This window comes from Alexandromys fortis, unplaced genomic scaffold (assembly GCF_014885135.2).
Source record: "Alexandromys fortis isolate MF-2015 unplaced genomic scaffold, M_Fortis_MF-2015_v1.1 scaffold_35, whole genome shotgun sequence".
NCBI classification, from domain to species: Eukaryota; Metazoa; Chordata; class Mammalia; order Rodentia; family Cricetidae; genus Alexandromys; species Alexandromys fortis.
This window is the reverse complement of record NW_026067913.1, coordinates 7,957,787-7,971,662: the sequence shown is the minus strand read 5'-3', so window position 1 is coordinate 7,971,662 and position 13,876 is coordinate 7,957,787. Positions and strand designations below refer to the sequence as shown.

General features: G+C 43.3%; 1 protein-coding gene across 4 annotated transcripts in view; it reads left to right on the top strand.

Moving 5' to 3' along the window:
• The window catches only part of Npas3 (neuronal PAS domain protein 3), a 795,952-nt gene that overhangs the window by 472,525 nt on the left and 309,551 nt on the right, over nt 1–13,876 (top strand). The gene's annotated exons all lie outside the window — the stretch shown is intronic.

Below are 13,876 nucleotides of genomic sequence, written 5' to 3'. Positions count from 1 at the left end.
TTGGTTCTGTCTTGTATGATCATGAGAGATTTTTAAAAGATGGATCACATTCTAAGGGGGAAATCACACCCTGATGGGCATTAGGGAGGAGTCCCTGAAACCAGTGCCATTTGGTTAGGATCTGTGCTCCCCGCGTGGCTTTTTGCTGAAGCAGAACCATCACCATACTTATCCTAACTGACAATACCATGTGTCAGTTTGAGATCTGAGTTTGCTCTCCATATCCAGTGGTGAGGTGTGGATTTATAATGACCCCAAAGCAACCCTGGGATCCAGCACAGCTCAGGGCAGCCTGCTCAGCCATTACGACTGGGTACAATGCCCTGACTCAACTGACCCGTGGCTTCAGCAGCTATGAGATGGGGACATGTGGCTTGCAGGCTCTTATGGCAGTTGAGATGATGGTGATGTCAGTGGAAGCCAACACATGTGAATGTGTCTCAATGCTTTCTACGTGAGCATGTGTCTAGGAAGGCGCTCCTCCTGCTTGTCAGTCAAGTAACAGTGGGGCCAACCTGGTTTTTCATGTCTGTGTACTGGGGAAGCTCCCATTCTGGATTGTACTGTTGGGAAAGGTTAATGCACAGTGGAAATCTGAGCTTTTGTGCCTTCTCTCTTTCCTGATGGCTTACGTCATGACACTGAGTCTGTCACGCAACCTTTCTAGAAGCATTTTTTTGCTGGAGCCTGAAGACTAGGGCCACAGGTTCGTCATGCATCATGACAGTCTTTGCTGGTCCTACCTCACCTCTGGCTGTCATCTCCTGGACACACAGAGGACTCTTCTAGCTTCCTTTGCTGAGGCTGGTGAGAGCCCATGCCTATCTCTGATCAATGACTTATACTCTGAAGTCACTTGATGGTGGCACATCTGTGATGTTGCTCTACAGTTTTCCACCCTTTTTTTTTTTTTTTTTATGATGGAGGGTGACTTCCCTGTAGCCTGATCTCCAGAGTCAGTTGGGAGCAGAGGATCTGGTTACATACTCTGTACTTGAGTATCGGTGAGCAATACGCTACCAATTCTTAAAGCTACTTATAAAGCAGGGTTGTTTGTTGCCATAGATCTTCCAATGTCAGAAGCATTAACAACCATGGACTTGTGCTCCACATTTGAAATCTGGCCTAACATACTCCGGGCAGCCTGACCTTATGCTCTTTGCTGTATCTCTCAATTTCCATTGATAATACCTTAATACCATTGATTATTTCCTTGTGCCAGTGTAAGGTTAAAATGAGATCCTGCATGTAACCTAGTTTACAGAACGCCTGGCAGACAGTATTTATGTAATCAGTGATGATAAACCTTGCTATTCTGGTTTTGCTACCATGTGAGCTAAAGATTCTATCATCTTCCTGTTCTTAATACGGCCACTGAGGCACACTGAGGAAGTTTGAAGGGGAAGAGCAGTGGAAAGAATAAAGGAAACAACATAAGAGCCGTGACTTCCCCTGGGGTTCAGCCACGCCTCTGTGGGAGGGCATAGCATCCCAGCTTGCCCCTACCCAAAAGAGTTAAGTCCTTCTCACAGCCATGGCCAGCCTTTGTAAGACACTGTCATGCCCCGAGGGATATTTTCCTACTCCCTCTAGCATGGGAAAGAAAATTAAGCTTTTTTTTGTCCCACCTTAGATCTTGCAAATTTATGTCATGCTTTGTGTCTTTAAAGCTTTTGAGCAAATATTAAATTGATGATACAATAAAGGCAATAGCTCATTTGGAGTATTTACAAGAAAACCCCCACAGAATGAGCATAATGAGAAAAATAATGAAGCAGTAATTATAATTCTCAAGGCTAATAATTTTAATAATAATTTATACTTAAACAGCTCTACACATAAAGAGATTTCCGAGGTTTATAAATATTAGGTAATCTGCATATGTTACATGGTTCCTGGAACGTTCATGCATGGCATCATCAGTGTTATTGATCTCATTTTACAGCGGGATAAGCCGAGGCAAAGTCAACCTGCCTAGAGTCAAGAACCCTTGGCAATAGGTTCTCGTCTCAAATACCTGTACTCCAAATCAAACCAATTAGTACACGACAATGAAATAATTGATATTTCCGTTCTCAGTCTGTCTAGGCGTTAATTTGTGCTACCCTGGCTAGAGGCTTGATGGATAGGCGAAAAGGGTTGCAATGATGGTGACGGCTTTCTGTGGCATGTGACGTTGTCCTCAGGCGGGTAGAAGGGAAGCTTCAGGTTGGAGTTTCGGCATGACTCTCCCAGCAGTCACCGCTCTGTGTGCCCTGTCCCTCTCCACGGGGGAAAGCAGAGCCCATAAAAAGCTGCGGTCCCTGCTCAGTTTATGTAAGGCTTTTTTTTTTCTTTTTTGTTTCTGTTCCATTGTGCTCATTCACACATGATATCCTGAAACAGTGGAGTAAAATGAGGGATATTATATCTGTCACACATGAGGGAACTGCAGTTATGCATTCGCTTAATGCATTCATTGCTTCTTGGACTCCAGAGTCCCCTGGGCAGTGCCACAAATCTATATGTTGGCCCCCAGTTCCATAGGCTGTGTGGGTCTCTCTAGTGAAGCCAGCATGTGTATCAAAGGTTCATTACTGTTGTTGTTAATTTTTTTTTTTTTTATAGCTCAAGTGAATTGGCCTTAACTCATGGTAACAGTAAGGGCTTCACTGGCCAAGTACATTACAGTAATCTATTGTTGAAATAGCTCGCTCCCGGCCACACACACGGCGAGTGCCGAGGCTCTGCCTTCTGAATTAATGCGTCGGTGACAGAGCCGGTCCTCAGCAAAGAGCCTATAGTCCATGTTTCTCTGGAGAGTTTTGCAAGATAGCCGCCCCATCCTCATTTTCTAAATTCATCTGGAGATGGATGCCTCTGGTTCCAGGATCTTGTATCGGGGTAGCCATGACACTGCCGGCCACCTACTCCACAGACGTTCCTTACTCATGGTTGTGACTGTGACTTGAGGAGTCAGAGCGTGTGCCTTTCTTTCCAGTCATTCTGGGTGATGATCCTATGGTTCATATCAGGGGATCCTATGATGTGACGTGGGAGCCTTGCTCTGTCTTATTTAGTACAAAACCTTTGTTCAGATCAATGCTTGGTCTTACATGGCAGGGTTAACACCTGTCTGCTACCTGGACCTGGACCTCTGTCCGTACAACCCTAGGTCATGACACACAGCACTCAGTTCTCACTGTCTGCTGTTGTGACTACCCTCATGGCCGTCATTACCATCATGTCCCTTTTGTCTTTCCATTGCCTGCATGTAGGGGTTCAGCTTTGGTGCCTTGGGCATGGGATGTCTTCCTTCAGACACTATTAAACTGACCATAAGTTGTTTATGGCTGCATGATCAAGAATCAGGAGCTATGTAGGAGGTTCCCATCATACTTCCTGTTTTGTAAACAATCTGTGGTGATGGTGCCCGGTTCTGTTTGTCTGCGGTATATTTGCTTTACACAAGATGCTCAATAAATGTAAGTCGATGAAAAGTTTCATTCTGTAAAATTAAACTTTTGCTATTTGGTCATACTTAAGAATTTACGGCATTTCCTAGAGAGAGCAAATAGTTTGAAATACGACAATTATATTTAAGCAGGTTATAAGACATCACTCGCAAGCAAGTAAGTAATGTTGAAATGAGACAGTACGGTATTAATTCGTGATTTTTGTAGTTCTTCATGCTAGCATTAGCTTTATTGAGCAATTAGTGCAGACCAACACTTACAAAACATCTACATTATTGTCTTATTTAAGTCTCTCACGCAAAATATTATTTTTGTCTCTGTTTTCTGAATGAAGAAACAGAAGCTGAGAAAGTTGCATAAGTTGTCCAATGTTCTATTGCATATAAGATGTAATATGCTTAACCTATGAATAAACAGTAAAATCTGTTGTTAATGTGTTCTGTCTCTGCTAAGCCAATTCATGGTTTTGAAAATAGAATCTGAGTGGTGGAGACATGAGATTCCCCCGGAGAGCAGATAGATAAGAAACCAAATATCATGAATTCACTCTAGGAGATCCTAAAACATTCCAGAGAAGGGGAGAAACTGACCCGAACACCATGATACAAGCCATAACCTCCAAGTCAGGATCATTCTACTGTGGGATCATTGTTACAGCTAGGGCTTCAAATCCTAGTTTTACCATCAACACACACCCACCCACCCACAACCACCACCACCACCAGAGAAAATGAAAAAAAAGATGATCCTTACTAATTTTTTTTCTAGCCTCATACCAAAAATCCAGATATTCTGTAGAAATCACCTCCATTTCAGTTACCAAGAAAATGATACCACTGTTAAATGTCTGCTGTTCGACTAGAAGTTATAGGTATTCTGAGAAGGGCGTGGCTACAAAGAGAACCACCAGGTAGAAGTTTTTGAACGCATCTGCTGACAGAAGTGCCCGGTTGTTCCTTCTCCTTTATTGACTCTCTCGATCAGGTGAAGTCATCCTAGTGCTCGTAAAATCGTTCCTGGTTTGAGTGGACCTTTCAAGGCAAGAGCAGGCTAGTGTGCCAAGGTCATCCCAGTTGAGTTGCCCTAGGCCTTGAGTGGGAGGGGCGGGTGGATTGAAATTCACAGATTTGATATTTGGACTTCACGTATCTGAATTCAGAAATGCCCTCTACTTTCTGTACGTCTATAGGGGAGGCCTGGGTGTAACCGCCTGTGAATTGGTGAGAGAACTAGGTTTCTCCCTTTAGGGAGGAAGCAGAAAACAATCTAGTTTTAATTAAAGCTGAGGTCCTGTTGATAATCATTTAAAGGTTAAAGCACTGCACGCTGCAGGAGACAATAAGCTGACTCATATTTTACTCAAGCCATTACGGAACTCACGTTAGACACGAGGGTCCAGCTACTTGGCTTGCAGCGACTGAGAGAAGTGTGTTTCCAGTCTGCCCTGCTTTGTTCCTGGGGGAGCTGAATACCCGCATGCCTTCCTGGAAGTCCTCCTTCCCAAGACTGCTTTGGAATTGTCTAGGCAGAGCCCCTTGCCCTTTGTATGCGACGGCAGTGACTTCGTTAATATAAGTAGCGTGGAGCGTGTGGCAGGGAGGCCTCAGAATCAATAAGGAGCCTTTAGATTTAAAACTAATGATTTTCTGTGTTCAGCAAAAGTCAAAATCTCTCAAAGTTGCCATTGCCGGCTCTGATTCTTCCCCAGAGAGTGAGAGAAGGCGATAAATCACCATGCTTGCAAGGCAAATAAAATGCACATCACAAGACACTTGAACTGGGCGGGAGATGGATCATGTGAGCCCTAAACATCTTAATTATTTCAGCTGTGAACTGAGCAACCCCCCCATAGAATTGAGGGAACAGTGATAGTCACAACAAGGGACATACCACCCGACCTGGTCATTCCACCCCCAAGAAAATACGATGACCCACCCAGGAATTCAAGGGTAGGTGTGCTCCTCCCGCCCAGAATTTTAAGCCATTGAAATGGATGACGTCAAATATTTTTGAATGTATCTATAAACTGCTGTTGAATGTACATAAAATTTCACCAACTCTGATTTAAAGCCCTAGAGAAAGGCCACCAGGCTCGTATGGAAATTAGCTCAGCATAATTTATTCATGAAAGGCAGAAAAGCTGAATTAATAAATACATGAGTATGTAAACTTATAACTGCATAAAGATGTGTAGGAAAAAAGGCGAGCCAAGCTTCGTTAATAAAACCCCTCAAGGTGTGGTCAATTGGTCCTTCCCTTGCAGACAGTTCGGTCTTCTGTTTTGAAAGCTAATATGAAATAAATAATAAGATGAGAACTGTATTCATTTTTTAGATGGTCTTTTTTTCCTCCCTCCAAAATTATGGACCTGCTTTGTGGATGATGTTCTAGGAGAATCAATCCCAGAGAATTATTTTTTTAAATATTCATGAAAGCACTAATCCCGAAGATTCAAGACACTGCTGCTTGGTGGGTGTAGCTCACACCCTCTCTCTGGACTCTGAGAGCTTTCTTTCCAAGTGTTGTCCTAAGTATGAAGTCTCGCCTTACTCTAAGAGTGGCCATCAATTTTCCTCTGCTCTCCAGCCTCCCTGGGATATCATAGTCCATATCAACACGAGCAGCCCCATCAAGCACTGATTCAGCCAGTACAGATTTGTGCAGCAAGAACCAGAGCAAAATGCATGCTCCTTATAAAGACTGCCCTGCCCTGGACTGTGTATCTGCCCATGCAGCTATTTTTTTTCTTGCTGAATTCTGAATGTCCTGACCACAAGGACCACCTGGGAAGAATCTGGAAACCTTATCTCTACAGGCATTATCAAGCGATTTGAGCAGCAAGCCACCAAACTTGCCGTTTCTATAGTTCTCATCAGTTTCTCTGACTATGCCAAGGGAACCTAGTCCTTCTGTGTTCGTTACTGACGGCAGCCATTTTGTAATTAAGAACTGTCTGAAACTCGGTTCAAGAAAGTGTTAATCTCTTGTAGATGTTATCTGTCATCAAGGAACGAGGAACGAAATAAACATATAAGCCCTTTTAAATTAATCTTAATCGATATTTATAATGCATACAAGATAAACTCAAGTCCCAGATGCTTGCTTGTAGCTACGCCCATGATCAGTAAAGATAAACTTTTATTTAAAAGCATCTATACACATAGGGTGCCCTATACAATTCTTGTGTCAGCTCTGTGATGTGTAGGTACAATGGCATCCGATAGGTGAGAAAAACGAGATGCCCAGGGATACATAACTGAAGCAAGATCTCAGAACAAAGTGTTGGAAGTCAGCCCTGATATTGTAGATAGATTTTAAATCAGATCCTAATGCCCATGGTTGTTTGATCTTAGTCTTTTCAATGTGTTCCTGGAATGTAGTTATCCTACAGTAAGAGGGGAAAGGCTCCTCTTCATGGGTTCTCCAGGCTGGGAATTATTAGAAGAAGCTGTTGCTAACCTCTGACACAGTATTTTTCTTCTTGTTTCGACATAGTCACATGTAACTGGAGAGTGCCTGTACTGATTTTTCAGATAAGCCAAGCCTGGTTTCCAGTACCCACATTTGACAGCTCACAACTATTTGTATCTCCAGCTCCAGGGGTTCCAATGCCCTCGTCTAGACACTATGAGTACCTACACTCATTCACATATACCCCACACAGACACACATGTACACATAAACAAAATAAAATAAATCTTAAAAAATAACTAGGGCCCCTCGTCCCATAAATTTCACACTTGTCTGGTCAGCTGGCTTTACCAAAATGGCAATCTACCAATGAAATGCATTAAATAGACTATCCTGAATTTTAAAATGTCACTCTAAAATTTAGTGACTTAAAGTAGCAGCACCATTTATTTTGCTGAGAGTTTGGAGTTTAGGAAGAGTTTAGCAGGAATGGCTTTCTCTCTTGCCTTCAGCCAGGCAGTTCAAACGCATGGGTTTATAGTTAGCGATAGCCCATTCCCACACAATGCCCGCACCAGAGCTGCCATTCGGCCTGAGCATCCTCCAGCCCCCCCATAACAGCAGCATTTACTGTGCTCTTCACAGGCAGATGCTTGGTTTCCTAGAAACACGGGGACCGGTTCCCAAGAATCAAGAGTCCCAAAGAAAGAGAACTGAGGGGAGAAGTCACTTAGTGTTACTTTGCACACACGTTTCTAGGGTGGTGACTATCAGAGAGTTCTTCCCAGATTCTGGGGAAACACGTGGGTCCTAGGAACCTCAGCACCACATTAAAGATAAGCACCTGGGATGGGTGTGTGAGTTTAGCCATCTTTGGGAACTCAGCCTTCCGTAGTTCTTAGTTTACTAAGCATTTCAAGAGAGCAACAGAAGTAAGTGTCTTTGCTGAAACATCTCTTGCTGTAAGGAAAACAGTGTCCAAGGAATCAAGTTTTTTTTTTTTTCCAGGAAACCATATCAGGTGGAGATAACCAAGAAAGGGAGAGGAAGCTTTTTAAATGTAATTCTAGCCTTGTGCCTACTTGATAGTAAAAATCTTCAGAGGCTGGAATTCCCCAAACATATGTAAGGTGATTCGTTTAGGCCCATCGCATCCTCACCAGTTGCCTAAGGATCCTACGCCAGATGTTATCATTCTCATTCTCATCAAAGAGCTGTGTTGTGGGGGGTTTTTCTCATTATTTAATAGGAAAACAGGAGAAGAAAACTTTCAGGAAGTTTCTTCCCCATGGACACTAGTTGAAGATAATCAGACACATTGGAGGACACATAGCATTTGTTTCTGAGATTCTCTCTTTCCTGAGTGCCAGCCCGAGAAGAAGATGGGTCCTCACTGAAAACTCACGAGCTGGTACCTTGCCTGTGGGATGTGTTCCTCTGCGTCTGTGAGAGGGATAAGATCATTCTCTCCCATTGCGGGATGAGGTAGCTAAGGATGCCTTCCTGTCTCTTCATGATGAGAGCACTGTGAATGTGAAGTAGCTTCTCTGGGCTGATGACCTAACTTAGGCTTGCATTGTTCTTCATGGATTCCAAAATAGTTTCACATCCCTGGTCAGAACAGATCTTATGTGGAATTTTTCATATGGGGTCTTGAGAGCCAAGTCATCTTAGTGGAAGAACTGGGCACTGCTCCTAAGACCACACATCATATACACCTGTCTGTTCTCATCACTGCAACTGGCTGCAAACAGAAAGTCACAGCAAACAGCACACGAGTGTGCTCCTGATAAGGTTGTATGGGGCTGAACCGGTGTGATCTAGAGGACAAAGTGTGGGAATGGCAGGGGGAAGGTGGGAACCATGGGGATTCTTGCCCTGGCGTTAAGATTCCTCATCATACCTCATTATGAAATATGAGAAATGAAATATTAGGTTCCAAGATTAATTTTGATGATGTCTGTGATGTCATGTTATCTCATTGGAAGGATTGGATAGTAGAGACCGCCCTCCTTAGAAAAATCAAATAGGTAGGCAGGAACGAGGTTGTAAAATAAAATCTAATGGATTTAAAAGGGAAAGGCTGTCAATTTGCTATTAGAGTAAAGTTTTAAGCTGGAAATGTGAGAGGGGAACTTCAGAAAGAATTCCTTTTCTTGCTTAGTTAGCAGTTGTTTGCGGAGCATGTAATACAGTTCTAGTTACTGTTTATTACAGATGAGCATATGGTGTGGGAAGTCCTTCTGTATATGTGTTGCTTTTATTTGGTTAATGAATAAAGAATCCGCCTTGGCCTGTGATAGGGTAGAGCAGAGCTGGGAGGGGGGAGCTAAACTGAATGCTGGGAGAGAGTAGGTGGAGTCAGGAGCCACCATAGGGAAAGACGTGAGCTGCTACCTGAAACCTTGCCTGTAGGTAAGGGTTAAGTGAAGATGTAAGAGCTAGCCAATAAAAAGCCAGAGCTAATAGGCCAACAATAATTTAATTAGTACAATTTCTGTGTGGTTATTTAGGGTCTCTCTAAGCGGCTGGGAACAAACAAGCTGCCTCCTACAACAAATATACAAGATTCTCACTGGGCATATGTTCTAATGGGGCATGGAGACAAAATATGTGTGTGTGTCCAATGATTAAAAGTACAGTGGAGAAAAAATGAACAGAAGTATTGGAGGTGATTGTAATTTTAAACTATTCTCCAGTAAAGTCTCACTGGGAAAGAAGCATTTGAATGCAAGTCTGAGGAACAGAGGGGGCCAATCTCCTCAGCCCCATGAGTCACCTGTGCAGCATGGGGTGGGGAGCCTGGGTGGGTGGAACAAGGTTTGTCTTGGTGCTGTGGGCCTTGAAGGCTTTGGCAAAGAGTTCAGCTTTTATTGTGGATGAGGAAGTGGAGGACTTTTAAAAGGTGGATTTGAACTAGGGAATTGCGTGGTTTCAAAAGAAACTTTTAATGTGCACTATATATCAAAACCCCCTGAATATTAAAACATTAAACAACAATTAAAAAAACTCACCTCCAGTTGTCATCTTGCTAACACACTATGGAGACTGGACGAGAAGTGAGAAGACGAGGAAGGACCAGGTTCCAGCAGTAGAGGTGGAAAGAAACAGGGCCTGTGTAAGCTAATGTGTTCCTAGGATTTGCGGACCAACTGGGGCCAAGGAGGACTCCTGAACAGCTGTAGGAATAGGCCTGCTGTTTGGTCCAGGGAACCTATAAAGAGGCAGGACTGGCTGTGCACACATCAGATTGTAGAATAGAGTCAACTAAAGTCATGGGATGTGGGCAAAGCAAAAAAAAAAATCCATGTATTATTAATATACTTATATTACTTACCTTTCCCAGAGGTTTTGAAGAGGCTTATAATAAAATGTACAGCTAAAATAAAGAGGAAAGCCATTCAAAAGGAGTGTAGGCTTAAAGCCACCCAGGCTGTGGTCGACCGCAGCAAAAGTCCCTCAGGAAACTTGCTTCCTAGAATTTTTGCAGAGTGGTTGTGGTCAACCTAAAAACGTGGCGAAGGAGGCAGAGGGCTTCTGTTACAAAGATGCAACCATTGGAAAGCATCCTTGCCGATACTCGTTTGTTGACTGTCTTCAAACGTGTATGCTATGAACATGTGTCCATTCTTAAGACACAAGGGTGACTAGGCTTGTGCTTGGGTAGTTAACTGTTGCAAGAGGTCAGCCTGTGCCTCCGTGGCTTTAGGAGCTAGTGTGTTCATTCGCTAAGTCTTATAGGAGGCAGGTGTGTAAGAATTAGGGACGGGTTTTGGGGAAGAGTATCACCTGAACTGAAGAAATGTGAAATGAGTAAGCAAATTGTGGCCTACGTTTGCAAATTTGGCTTGCAAATAAAGTTTTATTGGGACCACAGCCATATTGGTTCATTAGCATGTCTAGGACTACTCTAGGGCTGTAGTTGCTGAGTGAAGTCATCACCACAGAGGCCGTATGACTGGCAACCCCTCCACTGTTCGCTCCCTGGCTCATGATAAAATGTTTACCAACCCTGCATTCTAGAAAGTGGTTGAATATGGTATGTTTTCCATCTGAGGAGCTGTGAGCACGACATTAAAGCCAATAGTGGCACTGGATGAGCTGGTGAGGTGGGCATGCAGGAATCCGTTTACTGGAGCTCTGTGCCCAATTTTAAGGATATTGAACTTTATCCTAAGCAAAAGAATCCGTGAAAGACTTGAACAGTGATACTCCAGAGTCAAGCTTTTGAACATCAGATGATTTGTTCTATGTCATGTAGATTTATGGAGGCCAATAGTGTTAATAGAAAGGGGACTGTTGAGAGCCCGTAGCAATGATTTAGAAGAAATTTAGTTGGCTCATTAAAAGTTGACTGTAACTTCAGAAATCCAAATATTGAACACTTTTACAATAAGATGCATTAAAACTACAGTGCTAAGAAATGAGAACTAATATGTTCAGTAAAAACAATCAGAAAATCCACATGCATCCTTGTATAAAACAAAAGAATACACAGAAGGCATCAAAAGTATTTGGTAGTGGGGAGGGAAGAAGGTGTAGGAGGCAGTTGTCTTTAATCATACACATTTTTGTGCTCTTTGATGTTTTATGTCTGATGGGGTGTATTGCTTTCAGTTGGGCCAAACATTAATTTTCATAGTTATTTGTAAAGAGAGAGACTGTAAGGACGTATGCCACCACCCCAGACAAGGAATGGCAGACAATAAAGGGGGTGCATTTTGATACTAATTTAGGAAGTTCAGTTAGTACAATGGAGGAGATAATGAGAAAGGGAAAAGCTGCATCCAGGGTATCTGGCTCGGCTAGTTCTGGTGAATGGGCTGTCTTTCCCTAGCTACTTATGGTGAGTGAGGCTTCTGCCAGCTTCAACCCACTCACTCTGAGTGCTTTTTAACTACTGATAGTAAAGGAAGGATTCTGTTGTTCTTAGTGGTAGAGGGAGAAATAGCCTCAGAGAAGAAGCAGTAAGAGGGAGCAGGTGATGTGGCCTGTGATTGAGTCAGCATAGACATGAACAAAGGTCTGGGTGATCTCAGAAGTTGCTGAGCGCCGCAGCTGATAAACACCTTCAGTGAAGTGGCTGGATACAAAACGAACTCAAAAAGATCAATAGCCCTCCTCCTATATACAAACAACAAATGGGCCGAGAACAGGGAAACACCCTTCACAGTAGCCACAAGTAATTTAAAACATCTTGGGGTGACTCTCCCCAAGCAAGTGAAAGATCTGTATGACAATAACTTTTAAGTCTATGAAGAAGGAAATTGGTGAAGATATCAAAAGATGGAAAGATCTCCCATGCTCATGGATCAGTAGGATTAACAGAATAAAAATGGCCATTTTGCTAAAAGCGATCTACAGAGTTAATTCAATTCCCACCAAAATTCAAGCACAGTTGTTTCAATGGATCCATTAAAGAGTTATGTAGAGGAGAAAGTAAATCCAGCTGCGGATGTTCTGAGCCATCAGCAGAGTTGATATAATGTGCTAAACTGAGTAAATGTAATGAAAAGAGAGAACAGCTCAAACTTTGGATTCTATTCTCAGTCGGGAGATCCCTATGATCAGCGAGGTTTTTATTTATTTAAGATTTATTTTTACTTTATACGTATGGGTGTTTTACCTGCTTATACAATTGTGTACCACATGCGTGCCTGGTGTCCAGAGAACCCAGCAGCTGGTGTCCAATGGTCCAGATAGTTGTGAGCCACTGTGTGTGGGTTCTAAGAAGTGAGCCTGGGTCTCTGGGAGGAGCAGTTGGTGCTCTCAAGCCAGCTCTCAGCCCCACATCGCCAAAGTTTTACAAATAACGACATGTAATAAATCGCTAACTTCCCCCTTGGCTGTGATTGAATAGCGGCAGGGGATCAGGCACATGTTTAAAGAGTTAGAGGGATGGAAAAGTCACTTAACTTGATAAAGTACTTACTACGCAAGCCTGAAGACGTGAGTTCCATTCCCAAAGCCGTGTTAATCCAAGCATGAGCCAGGCCGTGGTGGCTCACACCTTTAATCCCAGCACTCAGGGAGGTAGAGGCAGGTGAATCTCTGTGAGTTCGAGGCCAGCCTGGTCTACAGAGTGAGTTCCAGGATAGGCAGGGCTGCTGTACAGAGAAACCCAGTCTCAGGAGAGGGGGGAATCAAAGCATGGGGATCATGCTTGCAACTGGGGCACTAGGGAAACAGACAGGGCAGACAGACCCCTGGGGCACACAGACCAACCAGCCTAGCCGTATTTGGCGAGCACCAATCTAGTAAATGACCCTATCTCAAAAAAAAAAAAAAAAACAAGATGGCCAACACCTTACCTTAGGTTGTCTTCTGATCTCCACATGCATAGATACACATGAATGTACACACATGTGCACCTGCTCATACACACACACACACACACACACAGAGAGAGAGAGAGAGAGAATTAGAATAAAATGAATTTAGGACTTTTCATTGCATTAAAATATAGGTTTGACTCAGTGTTGAAATCAGCGAACATCTGTGGAATTTTCACAAATCAGGATATACAAAGTATACTGATGCTCCAATCTTACTTCTTTAACTTCCTTGAATCTAACGTGTCCATGGGACTAGGGATAACCAAGGCACAATGGTGGGCAATTTCCTTTAAGCTGACTTTAGTTCAGAACAATTTGAACCAGCGTTATGCTCCTTTATTCCCTGTCTGACTGTCACGACTGTCCACTGGAGAAATTCCTCTCAGAGGAAAGAATCCACTCCCTGCTCTGAGTAGGAATGTTGGAGCCATAGGCAAAGTGGTCTGCCCAAGGGAGATTCAGGTGGCTCAGGACAGGAAGAAAACAATGGCAATGCACCTCTCACAGAGAAGGATAAAATTCTTCACTGTATCACTTTATCCTGGCATTCAGCCACCAGAGGGGGCATGGACCAGAGGGAAATGAATTTTGCCAGCTGCCTAGATGGCTTCTCTGCCTAAATGGTGGCTTCCTGGCACCATCACCACCTTCCTCTGGAGCTGGGAAGACAACTTC